General features: G+C 44.3%; 1 long non-coding RNA gene across 1 annotated transcript in view; it reads right to left on the bottom strand.

Moving 5' to 3' along the window:
* LOC150047152 (uncharacterized) overlaps positions 1-20,337 on the bottom strand; it is a 34,360-nt gene extending 14,023 nt beyond the window's left edge. The window contains exons 1-2 of the long non-coding RNA XR_016539512.1: positions 20,256-20,337; positions 12,550-12,666 (exon numbers count right to left, since the gene is read on the bottom strand). This is a non-coding gene — a long non-coding RNA (uncharacterized LOC150047152). The remainder of the gene's footprint in view (positions 1-12,549; positions 12,667-20,255) is intronic.
* Between the last annotated feature and the right edge of the window lie 2,096 nt (positions 20,338-22,433).

Below are 22,433 nucleotides of genomic sequence, written 5' to 3'. Positions count from 1 at the left end.
AGAAGCAAACAATCTGCTTGGAAATGAACGAATTTAAAACCACATTCCCTTGAGTGAAAAAGCCAAGCAAGAGTATGAGGCTCTGAGTTTAAGTCTCAGGACTAGCACACACAAACAAAGTAAATCTTTATTGCTGTATAAGAATACGATAGAGGGGGGCCAGGAGATTGGCCCAGCAGTAGAGTGCTTGCCTAGCATGCACAAACCCCAGGTTCAAATCCTTGGTTACTATACACAAAGAAAAAACTGGAAGTGGTGCTGTGGCTCAAGTGAAGAGCACTAGCCTTGAAAAAGTTCAAGGGCAGTGCTCAGGCCTGAGTTCAAGCCTCAGGATGGCAAATAAAAAAGAATATGATATAGCGCCTGGAGGGTAGGGCTATAGAATGCTTGCTGTGGCTCAAGTGGCAGAGTGCTAGCCTTGAGGAAACTCAACGATAGTGCCCAGGCCATGAGTTTGAGCCCCAGGACTGGCAAAAAATATGTGATACATTTTTATTGTTGTTATTCATGTTTTGTGCTGGTCCTAGGGATTGAACTCAGAGTCTAGGTGCTTTCCCAGAGCTTTTTTTTTTTTAACTCAAGAATAGTTGACTACCACTTGAGCCACAGCTCCACCTTCTGGCCTTTTGCTGGTTAATTGAGACAAGAGTCTCAGACTTTCCAGCCCTCAGCCCTCAGCCTCCTGAGTAGCCAGGATTACAGGTGTGATTACAATGTGATGAATTTTTGCCAAGAGAATGTACCCCGGAAATCAGCACCCATATCAAGAAACAGAATCTTGGTTTGGTGGAGTGACTTAAGTGGTAGAACTCCAGCCTTGCAGGTAGGTATAAGGCCTTGAGTTAAAATAGTAGTATTGGGGAAAAAAACCCACTAATATAAAAAATTGTAGGGGAAAATAAAGAGAGAGAACCTCATTTACACTTCACAAACTCCAATTCCCCTCCCAGAGAAGTCTACCTGGTCAGAGCCACAGTTCTCCTAGTTTCTAGCAGGCTATATGGATAGCCTGGTTATGAACTTGAACTTTCCACATAGAAGAAATCAGAAAGAGCTCTTTCATACTTGACTTGTTTTGCTGAACATTTTATGTAGCATATCCACACTGTTGGTTGAGTTTCATTTCATTTCGTTCCTTTCTTTCTCTCCCCTCCTTCTTCCCCCCTCTCCCTCCCTGCCTCCTCTTTCCCTACCCTCTCTCCCCTCCTTCTTTTCTTACCCTCCACTCTGTACCAGAACTGTAGCTGGAACTAAAGGCCTGGATGTTGTCGCTTAGCTTTTTACCTCTTCAGCCATACTTCTACTTCCAGCATTTTGCTGGTTAGTGGAGATACGAGTCTCATGGACTTTCCTGCCCAAGCTGGCTTTAAACTGTGATCCTCAGATCTCAGCCTCCTGACTGGCTAGGATGGTGTGAGCCACCAGAGCCTGCCTTGGTAGTTTCTATTTTGTTTGGTTCCAGGGATGTGCTGTTTGTCAGTCTGCCTTGTGGTCAGTACATGCAAGACTTCCCATTAAGCGCATACTCAGGACTAGGGCAGTTGAAGTCCCCAGGAGAAACGGCTCAGCTCTATTTACACACTGCTGAGTAATTTGGAATTTCATCTTGACCCTGATTGCATTCGGGCTGCTCATTGGCTGTGGTTTCCAAGTGTTCTGAATATCCTTAAGTCTCACCCGCCCATGGGTCAAGAGATGATCTGGGCATCTTAGAGCCTCCAGGTACCAATTCCTCCTCCCTGGCCTCTATGGAAAGCCACCCTCTCACCATTCATCAGGGGAGGTTGCCCTCTGTGTATCTTTGACGCCCATCTGATGTTGTCCCGGGCTATTCTCCCCTGGCCTTCCTTGGCTAGCAATCTAAGAGCCGCCGTGTGCTTGTCCCATAGGAAGCAGGTACTGGAATGTCCCCCAAGTATGTCAGGGGGAGGTGCTGGGGCTCTAGATGGCTCCCTCTTCTTGCCATGATGACTATCTTGGGAGGGGCTTGAGTCAGAGCCAACCAGGCAAGAACTAGTATTCCTTGCCTACACTCAGGCTCAGTTGCCAAATTGGGATCTTAACACCAGACAGATTTCTCTTCAGGAGGATTTGCATTTTTGAGGTTCCCCCAGCCTCAGTCTGGGGTCTGGTTTCAGGCAACCAACCTGGTGTAATGGCAAACTTAAGCATGAGAAAATGGAGAGAAGGCTTCTGTAGTCCAACAGCAGGCTAGAGTCTCTCAAGCCTGGAGGAGCAACACTGTCTGAAGATTCCTTGGGGATGTTTGTCCAGAATGGAAGGCCATTTGGATTCCAGCTGTTGGCGATGGAGTGTAAGAGGCGCCTTTCCCCTTCCACCTTAGGGTTTGATATCACTGTGAGTTTCATCCTGGTTTTACTGCTTCAGTGTGCCTGAGTCTGGATCTTGACACTTTTCTCATATAAAAAAAAAAAGATACCCTCAGTCTGGGTCCATGAGCTGGTCCCATTAGGAAGACTTGGGGGGGGGGTTGAAGCAGGCTTTTTCCAGCCCCCTAGGATAACTTTAAAAATATTCTATCTGAGTTATTATTATTATTTTATGATAGTGACTTCACTGCCTGAGCCAGAAGATCAGCTTAGCACTTTTCCAACAATGATTTGTTTAAAGGAATTCACAGCCCCGCCCAGCAGGAATGGGGCAGACTGGAGCAAGGCCTTTGCTGAATGGAAAACTGAACTTGAGATTTATGTCACTGTTTCTCACCTCTTTATTCCACATACCAGTGTTAGGATCACATTTAAAATCTTAACTCTGTTTTCAGGAATGGCCCATAAAAGAGGCTGCTCATGCCCTTGTCACCATTTGCGGTTTTGTTTTCTTTATGAAAATGACTCACATACAAAGTAAATACATCATAAAACCAGGGGAATGCAGCTAAGTCTATAAAGTAAGACTATTGGATTGTAATGAATTTATAATTTGAAGATGTGAAAAATAGCTGGGATTGCAAATAGTAAGGCCTGAAATACGGTTTTAGAAAGTCGAGTTCATTTTTCCCAGATCCATTTTAGGTATTTTACTTAGCACCAGAGACAAATTAAAAAAATCATGACAGCATGGTAAAAATCATTGAGGCAGACCATATCACCTGCAAAGAATTTTGAAATTGAATTTTTTTGTACTAGTATAAATAGTTTTTTGAACTAGAACTCAGGGCCGCGTGATTACTAGGCTTACTTGCTTGGCTGGCACTCTACCACATGAGGGACACATCTCATCCTTGCTCTTTGGTGGTTATTTCAGAGATAGGAGTCGCTCAGACTTTTCTGTACAGACTCCTTGAACATCATTTATCTGGATTTCAGCCTCCTGAGAAGTTAGGATCACAGACATGAGCTCCTGGCTCCTGGCTCCTGGCTTGAAATTAAAATTCTAAAAGACGGGGCTGGGAGTTTGGCCTAGTGGTTAGTGTTTGCCTAGCATGCACGAAGACCTGGGTTAGATTCCTTGGTACCATATATATAGAAAAAGCCAGAAGTGGTGCTGAGGCTCAAGTGGTAGAGCTCTAGCCTCGAGAAAAATCCAAGGACAGTGCTCAGGCCCTGAGCTCAAGCCCAGGACTGGCAAAAAAAAAAAAAATCTAAAAGAGGAAGCAAAAGGGGTGTAATCCACTGGTAGCACACACAGAAGGCCATAGGTTCAATCTCTACCACTCTGTATTGCTCCAGCAGAGAACTGACAAGTGCATTTTGAAAAAAAAAATGTTTGCAAGTAGAATTTGGACATGCCCAAACTCTCCCAAATTCTGAGTACTAGCTAAAACAAATTGAATAGTAGCTAGGCTATTCACTTGTGAAAACACTGGTCCAATGAGATACTGAATGAAAAGAAAGCCACTGACTAATTCTGGCCCATTTGTTACTCTGGCCATTATCCCATCTGCTGGTTCACCTGGGCTGCTGACATTCTTGTACTAGATGAGGGATGCTGGTAGACTCCATGGGTGGAGTCCCTCATACATCTTCTGTTCCTCTGCACTGTGCTGGGCTATGCCCACTCAGCCACAGGTCTGCCTACTTAGTTACAGCTGGTATTTTGCTTGTTGAGCCATATCTCCAGCCTGGTATTTTGCTGGTTAGTTGAAGAGGGAGTCTCTGCTTGACCTGGTTTTGAACCAAATTGAAATGCTTTAGATCCCAGTTTCCTTGAGTAGCTAGGATTACAGGCATGATCCACTAGTGCCTGGCCAGGAAATTTAAAACCAAAATAAAACAATGAGAGCTAACAAATGAAGTCATGGAACGATTAGAAAATGGCTATGTTGTGACTCTCAACAAAATCATTGATTTGAGTCAGGATCACCAGTGGGTGTTAGAAGCTTTGGATGAAGGGTTGATAGAGAATTGAGTTTTTGTACAATCTTGTCTATCGATCCTCCTGTCTTCTTGCTATATATTGGCATGACCTCGCTGTGGCCAGCTTGCCCTGGAATCAAGTTTAGCATTAATAATCGGGGAATTCTCTTGGTGGAAAGCTGTTAGGAAACACATCACAATCACCTGAGACATTTTCTTGCTAGTCATGTTGAACCTGCCTCTAACTGACCTAACCTTGATTTTTTTTTTTTTGACTGTCATGGGACTTGAACTCTTGGCCTGGGTGTTGTTCCTGAGCTCTTCGGCTCAAGGCTACTGCTCTATCTCTTGAGCCACAGTGCCATTTCTGGTTTCCTGGTGGTTAATTGGAGATAAGAGTCTCACAGACTTTTCATGCCAGGGCTGATTTTGAACCGTGATCCGCAGATCTCAGTCTCCTGAAGATCTAGGATTACAGACATGAGCCACTGCCATCCAGCTTAAAGACATTTTTTAAGCCCCACCAGTGGCTCATGCCTGTAATCCTAGTTACTCAGGAAGCTGAGTCCAGGATCAAAGCAGGAAACTTTGTGAGATTTGTATCTTCAAATAACCAGCAAAAACATAGGAGAGCTGTGGCTCAAGAGATAGATCACTGGCATTGAGCAACAAAGCTCAAGGACAGTGCCCAGGAACTGAGCTCAAGCCTTAGCACACATTTGTGTGCTCATGCAACACAAACGCAAATGCACATACATGAGATAGTTTTTGAAGTAATGCAGATTTGAATATAGACTGAATTTTAGCTATTATTAGGGGGTTTGTGTTGTTTCTGTTAAATATAACAGTATTGTGGAAAATATCCTTGCTTCTGGCCTGGCACCCTGAAGTATCACTGCCATGATATGTGAAATTTACTTTTGAATGCTTTAGCCGAAAGAAAGAAAGAGAACGAATGAACCATGGGAAAAGCAAATATGTCCATCAAGACAGAAGATTATTTTCCTATTCTATTTTTCACTCTATTTCCAACATGTTAAAATAAGATCCCAAAATAATAAAAAAAAATCAGGGAATAGAAATCTTTAAATCTCTTTAATAGGCTGGTCATAAGCAGCAAAGACTCAGGATAGGGCAGTCACCGATATAAGAAAAAATAAAAGTGAGTTATGCTATAAAGGCCTGGCTTTACGGCCCCCACAGTGACAGTAACCTGGGGGCAGTGTGGGTGGGGTTAGGGGTGAGGGCTTTGCCACAGTACTCATCAACCTCCAGGCTGGTGGCCCACCAGCTCCCCAGGGAGCCATTACCAGGGTTTATGGTCAGGTTGTGGGACTTATTCTTCCCTCTGGCTCCTGAACAAGAAATCCATGTGTAAAGGTGAGGTGCGCTTGGAAAATCTTTTAAAAACAGACAAAATAAAATAGCAAAGAAAACACCAGATCCATAAAGCCCATTTGGGGTCTACAAACCCCCTTCCCTCCTGCTTTAATATCTCTGAAGTTCAGCTCAGCCGTACATTCAGAAGCTGTGATTCTGAACATGACTGCCAAGCAAAGGCCTGTGTGGCCTGCACCAGTGGCTCACACTGTATTTCTAACTTTTCAGGAGGCTGAGATCTGAGGATCCCAGTTCAAAGTCCACCCAGATGGACTTCAGCTCCCAACCAACCAGAAAAAAGCTAGACTGGAGACAAAGCTCTAGTGGTAGAGAGAGTAAGGCCCTGAGTTCAAGCCTTGGTACTGGCACACACACACACACACACACACACACACACACACACACACACACACACACACACACACACATACACGGGCCTATCCTGTGACATTGAGCAAGTTACTTACCTCCTAGTACCTTCAATTTTTCAGCAATAAAGATGACAAAACCTACCTTCCAGGTTGTGTTTATTAAGTGAAGTGCACATGAATTAATATTTTTAAGTGAGCAGTTCCATAGCATGTGGTCCATGTCAGTGTGGTGTTAGCCACTTCTTTTTTTTTTTTTTTTTTTTGGCCAGTCCTAGTTCTTGAACTCAGGGCCTGAGCACTTTCCTTGGGCTTTCCTCAAGGCTAGAGTAGAGCTCTACCACGTGAGCCACAGCACCATTTCTGGCTTTTTTCTATGTATGTGGTACAGAGGAATCAAACCCGGGTCTTTGTGCATGCTAGGCAAGCACTCTACCACTAGGCCAAACTCCTGACCCAGCATTCCATTCCTTTTTATGGCTGAATAAAACATACATACAATTGTCTCTCCAGTTTCCTTTCCTGGCTTTCAGTGACCTGAAGTCAGCTGTGGTGTAAAAATGTTACATGGAGAATTCCAGAAAGACATCATAAGTTTTTTTTTTTTTTTTTTTGCCAGTACTGGGCTTGAGCTCAGGGCTTGAGCACTGTCCTTGGACTTTCTCAAGGCTAGAGCTCTACCACTTGAGCCTCAGCACCACTTCTGGCTTTTTCTATGTATGTGGTACCGAGGAATCGAACCCGGGTCTTCATGCATACTAGGCAAGCACTTTAACCACTAGGCCAAACTCCCGGCCCCATAAGTTTTTTTTTGAGGGCGTGTGTATGTGTGTGTGTGTGTGTGTTTTGCCAGTCCTGGGCTTGAGCTCAGGGCCTGAGCACTGTCCTTGGACTTTCTCAAGGCTAGAGCTCTACCACTTGAACCTCAGCACCACTTCTTGCTTTTTTCTAGGTATGTGGTACCAAGGAATCGAACCTGGGTCTTTGTGCATGCTAGGCAAGCACTCTACCACTAGGCCAAACTCCCTGCCCGACATCATAAGTTTTAAGTAACTTTATTATAGTTGCATTTATTGTTGTAGTCCTTCTATTTCATTGGTTGTTAATGTCTCACTATGTCTGAGTTATAAGTTAACTTCACCACAGGCACGTGTGTATAGAACATACATGGTTTGGTAAGACTCAAGGCTTTAGGTATCCATTGGGGGTCTTGGGTAGCGTCCCCATGCATAGGGGGAGATTGCTGAACCTGTCTATTCATTCATTATGGCATTGGATTCCCCCCCAGCAACTATTGTAAATAAAGCTGCTTTGTTATGAACTTCCATGTTCTATATTTGTTGGAGTGACTGTCTACATTTCTCTTGGGGATATACTCAGGAGTAAGAGCATGGGATCATAGGGAAATTTAATTTTTTTTTGGTGGATATTAAGGATTTGTTTATACATTTCTGAAGGCATAATCCAATATGATGTCGAGAGCCTCTGACATGTCAGGTATAGGTACAACTGTTCTCCATGCTACTAGCTGAATGTTAAAAGTTATTTTAGTATTGTTATTATAAAGGTGATATACAGAGAGGTGACAGTTATACAATTCAGATAATTAGTACATTTGTTTTTGGATAATGTGGGCACTTAGTCATGTCTTATAAATGCCCTGAACCTTCATTTAAAAATTTGTTTATTGCCAGGCCCCAGCTACTCAGGAAGTTGAGATCTGAGGACTGATGTTGGAAGTCAGCTTGGGCAGGAAAGTATATGAGACATTTATATCCAATGAATCATTACCAACCCAAAAGACAGAAGGGAAGCTGTGGTTTAAGTGGTAGAGTGCTAGTCTTGAGTGAAAAAGCTAAAGGACAGCATCCGGGCCCTGAGTGTAAGCCCTAGTACTGGCACAAAACAAAACCACAGCAAAACTTTGTACAGTGAGCCAGACAATGAGGGCTCACACCTAGAATTTTAGTTTTTCAGAATGTTGAGATCTGATCATTGTCATTCAGAGCCAGCCAATGGAGACAAATTAGTAGCAATTATCCACCAAAAGCCAGAAATGGAGACATTGTTCAAGTGGTAGAACACCAGAAGAGAAAATGCTGAGTTCAAGAGGCTCTCTTGAGTTCAAATTCCAGTTTTTTTTTTAAAGAAACAAACAGCAGGGTGCCAGTGGCTCTTGCCTGTAATCCTAGCTATTCCGGAGACTGAGATCTGAGGATCACAGTTCAAAGCCAGCCCGAGCATGAAAGTCAGTGAGACTCATGTCCAGTTAACCATCAGAAAACTGTAAGTGGTGCATCTTTCTTGCAAAATCTGAGGACTGACTTCTCAGGATCCTTACCAACACCATTTAAAATGCAGCTTAGAGGTGGCTCCTTGTGACTTTTATTTGCATTTCCCTAATGAAAACTAATCTTGAATATCATTGAATTTTCAAGGGGTTATTGATCATTGGTATATCTTTTTTGGAGAAATCTCTCTGTCTCTCTCTGTCTCTCTCTGTCTCTCTCTGTCTCTCTGTCTCTCTGTCTCTCTGTCTCTCTCTGTCTCTCTCTGTCTCTCTGTCTCTCTGTCTCTGTCTCTCTCTCTCTCTCTCTCTCTCTCTCTCTCTCTCTCTCTCTCTGTGACAGTGTTGGAGCTTGAAATCAGGGGTTGGCATTGTTGCTGCTCAAGGCTGATGTTCTATTACTTTGGCTCCACTTTTGGCTTGTTTCGGTTGTTAATTGGAGATAATAGTCTCATGGACTTTTCTACTTGGGCTGGCTTTGAACCACAGTCTTCAGATCTTAGTCTCTTGAGTAGCTAGGATTACTGGCATGAGCCACGGTTGTCTGGCTTTTTAAAATTTTAGATATGGTCTTACTATATTGATCAACTTAGTCTTGAATTCCTGGGGATAACAGAAGCTCTCGCTTCAGTCTTTTGACTAGCTGAGATTACAAGTGCATGCCACTGTGACTGGACTTGGTAGTCCCTCCTTCCAGGAATGCTTAATGTTTTATCTCTCATGTCTAAATTAACATTTATCAGAGAATAACATATGATAAGTGTTTAAAATACTTTTGATTTATTCATAAAAGTTTTGCATAACATTTCTTACTGTATCTGAGAAGGAAGGAGATGTGACTTTCTTCAACTCTGTTGCGTTCGAGATTCCCTCTTTATTTCTGCATTTACTTTTGAGTAATTGAGTCACTGAAATAACTCTTGGCTTTAGAAATGAATCCCTGTCCATCACTAATGCCCAGTTTTTAAAAATTAGGGTGTTTTTGTAATAGTTGAGTTTTAGTTCTTCATATATTCTTGATAACTAGATAAATGTCTCACTTCCAACTTTTGGGTGGTTAATTGGAGATAAGTTTCATGGGGACTTTTCTGCCTGAGCTGGCTTCAATCTGCAATCCTCAGATCTCAGCCTCCTGAGTAGCTAGGATTACAGGTGTGAGCCACTAGTGCCCAGAGAGTCACAAATCTTTTATCCCATATTGTGTGCTGTGTTTTCCCTCTTTTGATAGTGGTTTTTAAGACTCGGGAACTCATGCTTTCTAGTTTCAAGTGGTAGAACACCACTTGAAGCATACAACTAACCACTTTATACATTGGTTATTTTTGAGGTGAGGTCTCAGTTTATCCCTGAGCTGACTTGGGCTGTGATTCTCTTACTTATGCTTCCCTGTGTCACTGGAGGGTGCCAGATGTGAACCACTATGTCACTGGGTGAGTTGAAATCTCTCCAACTTTTATGCCTGGACTAGCCTCAAACCTTGGTCTCCTGATCTTTCATGTAACTACAGATTTTAAACCTTAGTCATTTGCCCATCTTGTCAGTGTCTTGAGGCACAAAATTTTAATTTTGGTAAGTTTATTTTCCCTAATTTTCCCATTGTGGCCTGTGTTCTTTCAATGGCATATTTAAGAAACCAGTGCCAAACTTGGGGTCATGAATATTTTCTTCCTAACAGTGTTATAGTTTCAGTTTCTAAATTCATATCTTTTATCTGTTTTGTATATGGTAAAAGGAAGGGTCTAGTGGCATTTTTTTTTGCAAGAGCATTTGCAGTGTTCCAGCAGCATTTGTTGAAGAGATGGCTTCTATCCATTGATTGGTCTTGGTACCCTTTTCATAAGTCAATGGGTGATATATGTGAGGGTTTATTTCTGGGCTTTTTATTCCAGCCCATTGAGCGACACACCTGTCCTTATGCCAGTACCCTACTACTTTGATTATTGTAATCTGACTCTGAAATCAGGAAGAATGAATCCTCTTAGTCCTTCTCTTTTCAAGATTGTTTTAACAATTCAAGTGAGGCCTTTTAACATTCTATATGAATTGTAGATTACAATTTTCTGTTTCTGTAAAAACACCACCACTGCGAGTTGTGATAAGGATTGCACCAAGTATGTGCATTGCTTGGGGTAATATGGTAATCTTCACAATATTAAGTGTATTAGCTCATGGACATAAGCCATCTTTCTATTTATTTCAGCTGTCTTTTTTTTTAAGCTTTTTATTTTATTTTTTATTTTTTTTGCCAGTCCTGGGCTTGAGCTCAGGGCCTGAGCGCTGTCCTTGGACTTTCTCAAGGCTAGAGCTCTACCACTTGAGCCTCAGCACCACTTCCGCCTTTTTTCTGTGTATGTAGTACCAAGGAATCGAACCTGGGTCTTCATGCATGCTAGGCAAGCACTTTAACCACTAGGCCAAACTCCTGGCCCCCTGTCTTTGTTCTTTCAGCAATGTTTTCTAGTTTTCAGTGTACATGTCTCTTCCTGGGTAACATATATTTCTGAGATTCTTGTCCTTTTAGTTATGAATATTATTATTATTATTATTATTAGTAGTAGTAGTAGTAGTTTGCCAGTCCTGGGGCTTGAACTCAGGGCCTGGCACTGTCTCTGAGCTTTTTCTCAAGGTTAGTGCTCTACCACTTGAGCCATAGTGCCACTTCTGGCCTTTTCTGTATATGTGGTACTGAGGTAGCGAACCCAGAGCTTCACACATACAAGGTAAGCACTACTATGAAGCCCCATTCACAGCCCATGAATATTATTTATAAATATAGAGCGGTTTTAGTTATTTTTTGTCCTGTGTATTGCTAATGTCATTTTGGACTGCTCCAAGGATTTTTATGGGCTAATTGCTCTGAATAGAACACTCAGTGCTCTGATGCAGAGAAGTACAAGGCTGCTGTTTACATAGTCACTGCTGAGCTGGGGCATGAGGGATGATTGGCAGATAACAACAGGGCCACATGCTGCTTTATGTGTGTGTGTGTGTGTGTGTGTGTGTGTGTGTGTGTGTGTGTGTGTGCATGAGCGCGCATGCGTGCTGGTCCTGAGGCTTGAACTCATGACCTGTGCACTGTCTCTTTGTTTGTTTGTTTACCTCAAGGCTGGTGCTCTATTACTTGAGCCACAGCTCTACTTCTGGCTTTTTGTCGGTTAATTGGAGACAAGAGTGTTAGATTTCCTTGCCCAGGCTTGGCTTCAAATCTCATGATATTTAGATATGAGCCTCTTGAATAGCTAGGATTACAGACATGCCCCACTGCCACCTAGCTTGCAGTTTGTTTAAACAAACAATGATTTCATTATTTTAAAAAAAATTGAAGCTCTGTAAGAGTGGGGGTGAGATTTTAAAGAATCTCCATGAACTCATCAACCTAGTTCCAATGATTTGCTCGGAGCCAATTTTCATTTGTTTACTCTGCTATCGTGGATTTATGAAGTGAGCCGTTGTGGATACTTTGTGTCTCATCTCAAGCTCTTCAAGACAGCTTTTATTATCCCTGTTTCCCAAATGAGGCAGTGGAAACAGAAATGTTTAGCAAGTTCCTCAAGGTGGTATACAATCTCTGGGATGTAGGACCTGACTTTGTATCTGTCTGAGATCTGAATCATAGTAGAAGCTGATCTTCTTATCATTTGATACCGACCTTGACAAGAATGTAGGGCACAGGATTAACATTCATTCAGATCTATAATCATGATCCTGTGCCATTGTCCTGTGGCACGTTTAGGCCAATCCAATGTGGACAGAAAAAAAATGTGTCTCATTATAACAGAAGCATTTAATTGTGGGGTATTGCTCTCTGGCTCCCTTCTTTCAGTGAACTGAAAGCTTGTTGTGAGGTGCTGTTTATAGGGTACCAGCTGGATCTTCCGTCACTTCGAGTCTTGAGTATAACCCTTTGCTGACCTTTCTTCTCTAGGCAATATGTGTAATAAGTGAAAGTTGTTGTGAATAGTCACAGAGACTTTGGTGTTTTTTGCCACAGAAGTATATAACCTTCCCTAATCTATCAGTTATGCAGTATTTTTGTTCTCTTTTATGGATAGAGGTATGGGCTTTGGGAATTTGTCTGATGTCTAGCAGTTCATTTGTTTTTGGAAACAAGGAGGATTGGAGCCCTTACCCTTAAATTCCTATGACAAGACTTGGGAGAATCAACTTAAATGAGGAAGAATTTATCCTCACTCACGGTTTCTGAGGAACTCCATTGCTGTGGGCCTGTGGTGAGGCAGAAACATCATGGCTTCCAGGGCTTCCTATCGGAGCTGGCTGCAATCCTCCAGATAGATCTTAGCTTCTTGAACATCTAGGGTTATAGATATAAGTGATCATGCCCAATAGCCTTTTATACTCGAACTCATCAGTGGATGAATCCACCTATAATGTCAGTGCCTCTCAATGAAATGCCTCTCAAGGTCCCACCCTGCTGAGTCAGGGACCAAGTCTTGAACATGAGTCCATAGGGGGATATTTCATATCCAAAACATGACAGACTCTTCCCAGATTCTTTCCTATTACTTCTGATGGTGCATGTAGCTTCCTGTAAGGGACAGAGCCAGGGTTTCTCATGGGATGACCCAAGATTCTTTTCTTAGTCACTCTCTCATCTCCTGGTCCTGTGCCTAAAATCACACTCACCATTGCTCTCCCCTTTTCAAAGCATGGCTTCCTACTCTAGGGCAAAGCCATTCACTAGGGAGCAGGGCGGCTGGCAGTAAGGGGTGCATTCAGCCTTGATCTATCAGTGCTCTTCTCTGCTGTTTGCCATGAGGGCATTTCTGGTAATGAGTTTATAAGAGCATATGTATATGCTGGCAGTTCTATGCGTGGGTTTTGGGTCAGGATGAGCCAAGGTTAGTTTGATTTCCTTCTGGCCTTTATGACTTCAGCTACGTCAAACTCTCAAGTTTCACAGTTGTAAAATAAAGCCAGTGAGACGGAGGCTATATTAAAGTAGTTAAACCATCTAAAAAGCCCTTGGCACATGAGAGCATGCTAAACCACAATAAAAGAAACTACCATAAGGATAAGACTAGATGTGTGAATGGTTGCCTTTGTCTTGTATGAAACAGGAAGGTATAAGCAAATAGAAGATATTCTGGATGATCAAGCTCTGTGGGGGACACCAGCTGGAAAATAGTTATAGTAGAAACAATACTGGACTAGCACTGGAGACAGGGGAGGACAGCAATCCAGCAATCCTTGTGAGGTCAGTGAATCCTGACATGTGATAAGTCATCTAGTGGCCACTCTTCTCATCTCACCCCTCTGGTCTAGCCAGCCCACAGCCTTCCCTGACTTTATTTCTCCTCAGGACTTCCAGACTGGCTAGAGGGCAAGGTGGTTAGGATGTCAGGACCATGTTAGGCTGGCAGAAATTTTTTTTTTACCACTTCTGGGGTGACTGTCAGAAAGGAAAAGCATCCTGGGACTTCTCTAAATATGGAGGGCAGGGGTGGTCAGGGGAAACTCTGGAGGAACTGGCTTTTGATGTTTCAAGTAAATGAATCCACTGGCTTCCAATGTCTCTGGGGCACCCTCTGGCTTCTTCACCATCAAACCTGCCTTGCTCCCTTTTCTAAGTCAGCAAAAACTTTCTAATCTCTTTACAAAGTGTCAAGTAACTTCCAGGGCCTTGGAAGGTGATTTTTGTAAAAGCAGATCAAACAGTGTTGACATTTGCTGTTGAGCCATTTCTGGTCCTTCTCTAGATTGAGTGTGAGGCAGTTTATCTGGCTAGAGATAAGGGCTGTGTCCTCACAGGCCTGGGAGCCTGCTCAAATGGTTGCTTCTCTGAGTACAACATGGCCCCTATGAGTTAATGAGCTGCTTTGTCCTGGCCAACAGTCCATGCCCCTGATTGAATTCTACACACACATTTTTTTAATTTGCTGGAATTTGAAAAAAAAAAAAACCATGAGTGACTCTGCTGCCTTTGGGTTTTTATGTTTAGCAAAATAATCCCATGGCATTGCCTTCAAATGCCTGCCCCAGCTCCACTGCAGCTGAGAGAGAGAGAGAGAGAAAGAGAGAGAGAGAGAGAGAGAGAGAGAGAGAGAGAGAGAGAGAGAGAGAGAGAGAGAGAGAGAGAGAGAGAGAGTCCTGAACAGTGCCCAGGAAAGCCTGGGCAAAGATTGGAGCCAGAGTCCCTTTAGCCACTGTGCTGGGAGCTCCAGAATCAGGCAAGGTCAGGTCACCAGTTCAGCTGACTGCAAGAAAATGAAGTGAACCAGACAATTGAACTGGCTTGGAACAGTCAGGAGTGAGGAGACTGAGGCCTATGTGCCGTGTCAAGACGGGGCAACCAGTCTCAATGCCCAACAATTGTTGCCGTGTGGGAATGTGGGCACCATGCCATCAGAGCTTCTTATTTTCCAATGGAAACAAGACATTTGACATTTTTTTAAAGATGTAAAATCTCTCCATTTTTAAATGTTGGCCCAAGTTCTCTGAAAACATTCTGCAAGCCAAACCAAACAGATCTGTTGGCTGGATCAGGCTGGCTGCATTGCCAGTCTTTTATATCTGCTGGAAGGGCAGAGATAAGAAATAGGGAGACAGACTGTCTTCCTCCTGTCACCTCTATGGTCAGCTGGTTCAATGCTTCTTCCACAGACTGAGGAAACTGAGGCCCCTCTCTTCGAGATTTTCTTGATCTGCTTTCTCCACACATACTTGCCTCCTCTAAGATGTAAGATTTTAAAATATTACTTCCTGAGATGTGACATCACTTCCTGAGACTTTTTTTTTGGGGGGGGAGGTCTAGAAGTCAGTTTAATAGCAGGGCAGCTGCTACTCTCCTGAGACTCTTATATCCAATTAATTGTGACCAAGCTGGAAGTGAAGCTATGGCTCAAAGTGGTAGAATGCTAACCTTGAGCAAAAGAAGCCTCAGGGACAAAGTCTGGGTTTTCAGTTCAACATGTATATGTGGACACACACGCGCACACACACACACACACACACACACACACAGAACCAGGTGAGAGCATGAGGCACTGAGCTCAAGCTCCTTGTCCTAGGACTTACACATAAAATGATGCTTCCCTTCCTTTCCTCCCTCTCTCCTTCCTTCCTTCCTTCCTTCCTTCCTTCCTTCTTTCCCTCCTCCCTTCCTTCCTTCCTTCCCTCCTCCCTTCCTTCCTTCCTTCTTTCCTTCTTTCCTTCCTTCCTTCCTCCCTCCCTCCCTCTCTCCCTCCCTCCCTCCCTCCCTTCCCCCCTCCCTCCCTCCCTCCCTCCCTCCTACCTTCCTCCCTCCCTCCCTCCCTCCCTCACTCTGTCTTTCCCTGTCTCCCTCCCTCTTCTTTCCTATCGTCCTGCCTTCCTTCATTTTTTTCTGACATACTGGGACTTGAACTCAGGGCTTTGTACTTTCACTTGGCTTTTTCTCTCAAGGCTAGTGTTCTACCACTTGAATCATAGCTACACTTCTGACTTCTTGCTACTTAATTGGATATGAGAGTTTCGTGGACGTTTCTTCTCCAGCTGGCTTTGAACCTCTGTTCTCAGATCCTAGCCTCCCGTGGAACTAGGATTACAGTCCTAGTTACAGGCACCAGCACCTGGCCCATTCTTTTATTTTTAAGATCTAGCTAGATTCTACATATGAGACAATATGCAATATCCGTCTCAGTCTAGCTTATTTTACTTCACCCGATAATCTTCACTTCTTTCCATTTTCCTGAAAATGACTGAGTACTACTCCATTGTGCATACACGCAAGTCTGTCATGCATTGGTTGTGGCTTTGGCTGCTGTCTGGCTGGGAAGATGGAGGTTCCCTGGATGTTAAGCACACTGATTCCAAGCTGTGAAGATGTGTCTAGGACCTGTGCCAGCCTTGGGAAGGGAAGAGCAGAAGCTGTTAACTAACTTGGGCAGAGCAGAAACTGTGGTCTCACCTTCCCATATTGGTGTGCAGAGGCAGGTGGCCCCTCCCTCTCTCCCTCCCTCCCCATCCCCCCCACCATGTCCTGTCCCCCGCCCCCATACCTCCCCATGTGCCATCTGTCACAACACTGACCACCAGATTAGTCCTTTGTGATTTTATTTGTTTTTATTGGCTCCAGCTGGTGTTACAGGTGGAGCCAGATGTGAGGCCAGAGGATTACTTGAAAGGCCAGGTAATTGGCAGCGTCTGCCCTTGCTTTCTTATCTTGACAGGCAGACACACACTGGGCACTGCAAAGCAGCTGCCTGAACCACAGGAAATGAAGCAAAGGCCAAAGGGGAGCTGCACTGGGCTTGGAGGGCCACCCTCTGCACATGAGTGTGTACCTATGTGCATGAGCCAGCTTATGTGTGAATATGTGTTTATGTCTGCATATATGCTTATATATGCACATGTTCAAGGCACGCGTATCTGCATGAGAATACGTGCATGCATAGATACACACGTGTTCATCCATGTTCATGTGTATACGCATGTGCATTTGTGTACATTTGTTAAACCAGGTGCTTGTGCATGTATGCACATGTGTGTCGTATGTGAGTGTGTGTGTTTGTGTGTGTGTGTGTGCGCATGTGCACTGAAGATCAGCCACGGCTCTCTTGCCCCCAGTCTTGAAGCAACTCTCTTCTGACTTTTAAACACACGGGGTGGATCCATTATTATTTAGAAATAAATTACATGCTGAAATGTATAGATCTTGAGGCTCCAGTTTGAGGCTGCACTAAGGGGTAAAATTCATGTAACCCATAGCTTCATGAAGACATAACACATTTCTTTCATCCCAGAAAGTCCTCAGACTTGAACTTTGGATGCTGTCCCTGAGCTCCTTTTGCTCAAGGGACACTACCACTTAAGCCACGCTGGTGGCCCCGTGGTCAATTGGTGAGTCTCGTGGGCTTTCCTACCTGAGCTGACTTTGAACCATGACCCCCAGATCTCAGCCTCCTGACCAGAAAGTTCTTTTTTTTAAAGGAAGAAGTAGTCTTGGGGGTCTGAATTTGGAGTCTTGTAAGGCAGGTGTAGTTCTTGTTTTTGTTATTTTTTCAGAGTCTAATTTTTGCCTGCGACAGCTTGGGTTGGCCTGGCGTGAGAGCCTCCTATTTATATGAGCTAGTATTACAGGTGTAAGCCACCGAGCTCAGCTTCACCCCAGAACATTCTTTACGGTCATGTCTACTGAATCCTTCCTGACTCCCTCACCCAGGCAACCCTAGTCCCTGGAGTATTTATCTGTTCTTAAAAGTCATGTAAGCCGGGTGTGGTGGCTTACACCTGTAACCCTAGCTACTCAGGAGGCTGAGATCTGAGGATTAAAGAATGTGAGACTCGTATCTCCAATGAACTTCTAGAAAATGGGAACGGGGGCTGAGACTCAAGGGGTAGGGTGGTAGCCTTGAGATGAAGAGCTCAGGAACAACATCCAGGCCCAGGGGTAGGGCAGTAGCCTTGAGCTGAAGAATTCAGGGACAGCACCCAGGCCCAGAGTTCAAGCCCCACGACCCACCCCCACACAAAAAGTTATGTCAATAGAAACAATGTAACCCATAGACTCCCAGGCTTTCTGCATCTTGCTCCTTCTGATGACTAAAATATTCTTGAGGCTCAGCCAGCGGGTTCATCCATTTTATTGATGACTTCTGGTCCACTCTGATAGGGTCTTTTTTTTTTTCTTTCTGGTATTGGAGTATAGTCCTGTTTTTACCTGACCACCAAGCTGCATTCCCAGCCTGCAATTTGGGAGATTTCTGTTTTAGGTTGTAAGGAATAAAGCAGAGTATTCATCTTTTATGGTTTTATCATAAAACGACATGTACATCGTTTCTTGCAGTTCTGGAGGCTTTGGTGTACATTCCTGGGTGAGCTAGGGCCTCTACTTAGGGTGTCATGTAATATATTAGCAGGGGCTATGATCTTGCAGGGTCTTCTGCTAGGTTCACAGAATGCTTAGCAGAATGCAGGTCCTTGCAATGTCTACAGGTCATCTGCCATGCCGTGCCACATGTGTTTTAACCCTGACTCACCAGTTCACATTATTATTTTTTATTTTATTTTTTTCCAGTCATGGGGCTTGAACTCAGGGCATGGACACTGTCCTTGAGCACTTTTTGCTCAAGGCTAGTGCTCTGCCACTGGAGCCACAGCACCACTTCTGGGTTATTTTCTGAGTAAGTGGTACTGGAGGAATCAAATCCAGGTCTTCATGCATGGTAGGCAAGTACTGTAACACTAGACTATGCTCCTGATCTATGTCATTATTTTTATTGTAAAGGTGATGTATAGAGGGGGGTTATAGTTATATAAGTCAGGTAATAAGTACATTTCTTTTTGAACAGTGTTACCCCCTTTATTTTTCCCCAGTTTTATTCCCTTTCTGTCCTCATTCCCCGCCAGTTTGCTTCTTAAAAAAATGTTTTTTTTTTTTTGTTTTTTTTTCATACTAGTCCCAGGGCTTAAACTTAGGGCCTGGGTGCTGTCTCTGAGCTTCTTCTGCTCCAGGCTAATGCTCTACCACTTGAGCCACAGTTCTACTTTTGGCTTTATTTCTGAGTAGTTTATTTGAGATGAGAGTCTCATGCACTTTTCTGACTGGACTGGCTTTGAACCTCAGTGCTCAGATCTCAGCCTTCTGAGTAGCTAGGATTACAGGTATGAGCTGCTACCATCTGGCTAAATAGTCTTTTAAATTTTTTGCCAGTCCTGAGGCTTGAACTCAGAGCCTGAGCACTGTCCTTGGTCTTTCTCAAGGCTAGAACTCTACCACTTGAGCCACAGCACTATTTCCAGCTTTTTCTACATATGTGGTACCGAGGACTCAAACCCAGGTCTTCATGCATGCTAGTTAAGCACGCTTACTAGGTCAAACTCCCGGCCTCCTAAATATTCTTAAATGTCACATTATGCCTGGTCCTCAGGCAAATGTTTGGAGTTGTCTCAGCTATGAGCTCTAGCTGTTTTGCTCACAGCAGGCCCTGCTCCCCAGACATGCGCTGCCTCCTGGTACCACATCTCCCTAGAGTTTTTCTATCTCATGCACTGTCCTTAACTGCAAGAGAGCAGTTCTCTCATCCTGCACGGATGAGTTGCTGTGCTTGCTTCCTTTGTTCTCACTTAGTTTGCTTTTTCTTCCTCCACATCTTGTGGCTTGTGAGTCAGATCTGTGGTTTGATGGACACCAGGTAAATAGATTTTGGCTAGAGCAACTCAAAGGAGTAGTGGAGAGCTTCAAGCTGCAGACACGTGGCGAGACACACGTGTCTGGCTGTCTTCTGATGGTCATGAGAGACTGGATCAGAGTGGGGAGGGTGACTTCTGTTCCGTTTCTCTTTGTGAGAACAGGAGGAAGTTCGTGGACATTGCTTTAGCCCTGTCCAATTTGGCAGAGACCGTTTGCCTCACACTTTCCTATAGCCTGACATTGTCTCTTCCGCAAATTCATGTTCATACTTAAGCCCTTACATGATAGAGCTGAGGCCTTTGGAAAGCAGTTTGGTCATGAGGGCTCTACCCTCACAATGGAATCAGCCCATGCAAGAGACTTGCAGAAGCTTCTTAGCACCTCCTAGCCCTTCTGCCTCACACAGAAGCAGAAAGAAGGTACCATCTACAAGGAATGGCCCCTTATCAGATACCATGTGTGCTGGGGCGTCTTTCTGGGACTTTCAGTCTCTAGACCTATGAGCAAATTCTGTTACCTAGTCTAAGCCAGGCACAGTGGCTTATGCCTGTAATCTCAGCTACTTGTGAGGCAGAGGAAATAGGATTGTGATTCCCGATCAGCCTGGGGCCCCCCCCCAAAAAAATTAGTTTGATGCTATCTCAAGCCAGATATAAGACAGATGTGGTAGGAGTACATTTGTAATCTCTCTAGGCATAGGTTGCAGGATGGAAGCCGTAGGCTGGCCCTGTGCAGAAGTACAAAACCTGTCTGAGTAACTACCTATTTACCTAATAAAGCAAACAGCTGCAGGCTTGCATCAGGCAGTGTGGCTGAGTTAAAGAGAAAGTTGCTGAGTTCGAACCCAAATCCTGTAAAAGAAATTATGCAGTGTAAGTCATTTTTATGGCAACTGGAACTGAAGGATATATGATCTGAATACATAGATTGAAAATCCTTATCTGAATTAATGGTGTTTTATTAGTATATATTAATGGTACAAGGAGGGTCTTGTGATAGTTCTACAATACCTATTGTGATATTTTCCCCTCCATCATTGTTCCTTCCTCCCCCCTTAAGATATTTTCAACATGTTTCAGTGTTCTCTTTTCATACTTTTTGCAGACAAACTGAATCAATGATTCAATTGAGTCTGGGATCTGAGTGTAATTATTTTTTAAAACGCTGGTACTGGGGTTTGAACTTAGGGCCTTGGCTTTTGCTTAACTTTGGTTGCATGGCTGGTACTCTACTTCTTGAGTCACAGTTCCAGTTCAGCTTTTTGCTGGCTATTTGGAGAAAAAGTCCCATTGACTTTTCTGCCTGGGAGTTTTGGCCCAGTATCTCTACTCTGCAAAGTTGATAGGCTTTTCCCTTAGGTTAGACCTCTTAGCTTAGGTCCACCCACAGTAGGCTGGGGAAGAGCTGACCTCAATTAGTCCAGATCAACCTGGTGCATTCCAGGCTTCAGGCATGGCTGGACTGAAACCTCCAGCTGGCCAGGCTAGGACCTTGCAGAGTCTCTAGCTCCTGGAGCATCCTTGACCTTCACAGATGGTTTTCCACAAGTGGACTCCTTTGGTTTGGATGAGACTTGTCTCCCATGATTCGTGTGATAGAGCCTTGATTCCCAAAGTTGCACTGGTAAAAGATGGTGGAACCTTTCAGAGATGTGGTCTAGCACGCGGTGATCAAATCACTGGGGACACTGCTGTTAGAAGGGATTCATGTAGCGCTCCTAGGACCCAGTTAGTTCCTGCAACGGTGGGTTGTTATGAGAGCAAGCCTGGTGCTTCCTGCGCTCTGATTTCCTATCTCATTCTGTGTTCTCTTCTATCCCCCATCATGTGACACCATTCCCACTGAGGCTTCAGCTGAGCAGAAGCTGGAACTGTGGTCTGAGTCTCCAGAACTATATGCTACATTAACCTCTTTTCTTTACAAAACACCCAGCCTTGAGTATTTCATTGCAGTGTCTTAAGAACAGGCCCATGCAGGAGGTATGAGTGCATGTGAGCAAATGAGGAAGTACTCACGTTGCTTCTGAAGTCTGCCCATCGGTTATCATGGCTCCCCAGCTCTTCCAGCCCACCTTAATGTCTTGATGCTCCTCAGTTCCCCCCCAGTGTCCTGGCAGGCCTGGAATCCATCTGGGACAATATCTTCCTGAGGCTAGACTCTGTCTTGTTCCCTGGGGCTCCATTACAGTAAGCCATCATGGCAAGCTGCATCTGGAGATACTGTCCTGCCTCACTGGCACCAGCACCAGTCACAGAATGCTGATTGGCTGATTAGATAGGACATTTAGGCAAGTCAGGGTGGGGCAGCCCTGCTCCCTTCACCCTGGCCTCCCTTCTGGAAAAGGGCTAGGTGGCTGTGCTCTGATTCCAGGCCAGCTGCCCCTCCTGCAGAGAAATCTGCCTTTCATTTTAGCACTTCAATTTCCCTCTCTCTCCCTCCAAAGCCTTTGTGGTGCCAATTAAGGAGTTTTATCCTCTTCTGTTTGAGGGAGGCATCAGGAGACTGCCTAGGAAGACAGAGTTCCTTTCCTAACTCATCCCCAAGGCACAGACAGGTGACTTTTTCCTGGGAAGATGTGTGGCAAGAGCCTCTGGACAGCTGTCCCTGGAAATCAGGAGGCAGATATCGATGAAGGACCAGACATGTGTCGGGTACAGTGCCTGGCTTGCTGTGTGGGTGACCTCAGGGCCTTTTCTCTACCATCCCATGAGCAGGCCTGAGACTACAGGATCCATTCTAGTGGCATATCCCAAAGTCCTTACTCAGGTGTTAAATTTGAACATGGGACAGTACATTCTCTTTTGTCATATTCTGTCATCTGCCTTTGCCCTCTTACTTCAGAATCCTCAGGATCCATTTCCAAGCATGTTCTCCCTAACACTACCAGGTAGGCTCAGGAGGTCCTTGGCCAGAAATCGTTTTCCTCACTAGTTGTTGGTTTGGTGGCT

The sequence above is a fragment of the Megascapheus bottae genome, chromosome 24, assembly GCF_031878675.1.
Source record: "Megascapheus bottae isolate mThoBot1 chromosome 24, mThoBot2.hap1, whole genome shotgun sequence".
NCBI lineage: Eukaryota > Metazoa > Chordata > Mammalia > Rodentia > Geomyidae > Megascapheus > Megascapheus bottae.
Note: the sequence above shows the minus strand (reverse complement) of the source record. Positions and strands in the feature narration are given on the sequence as shown.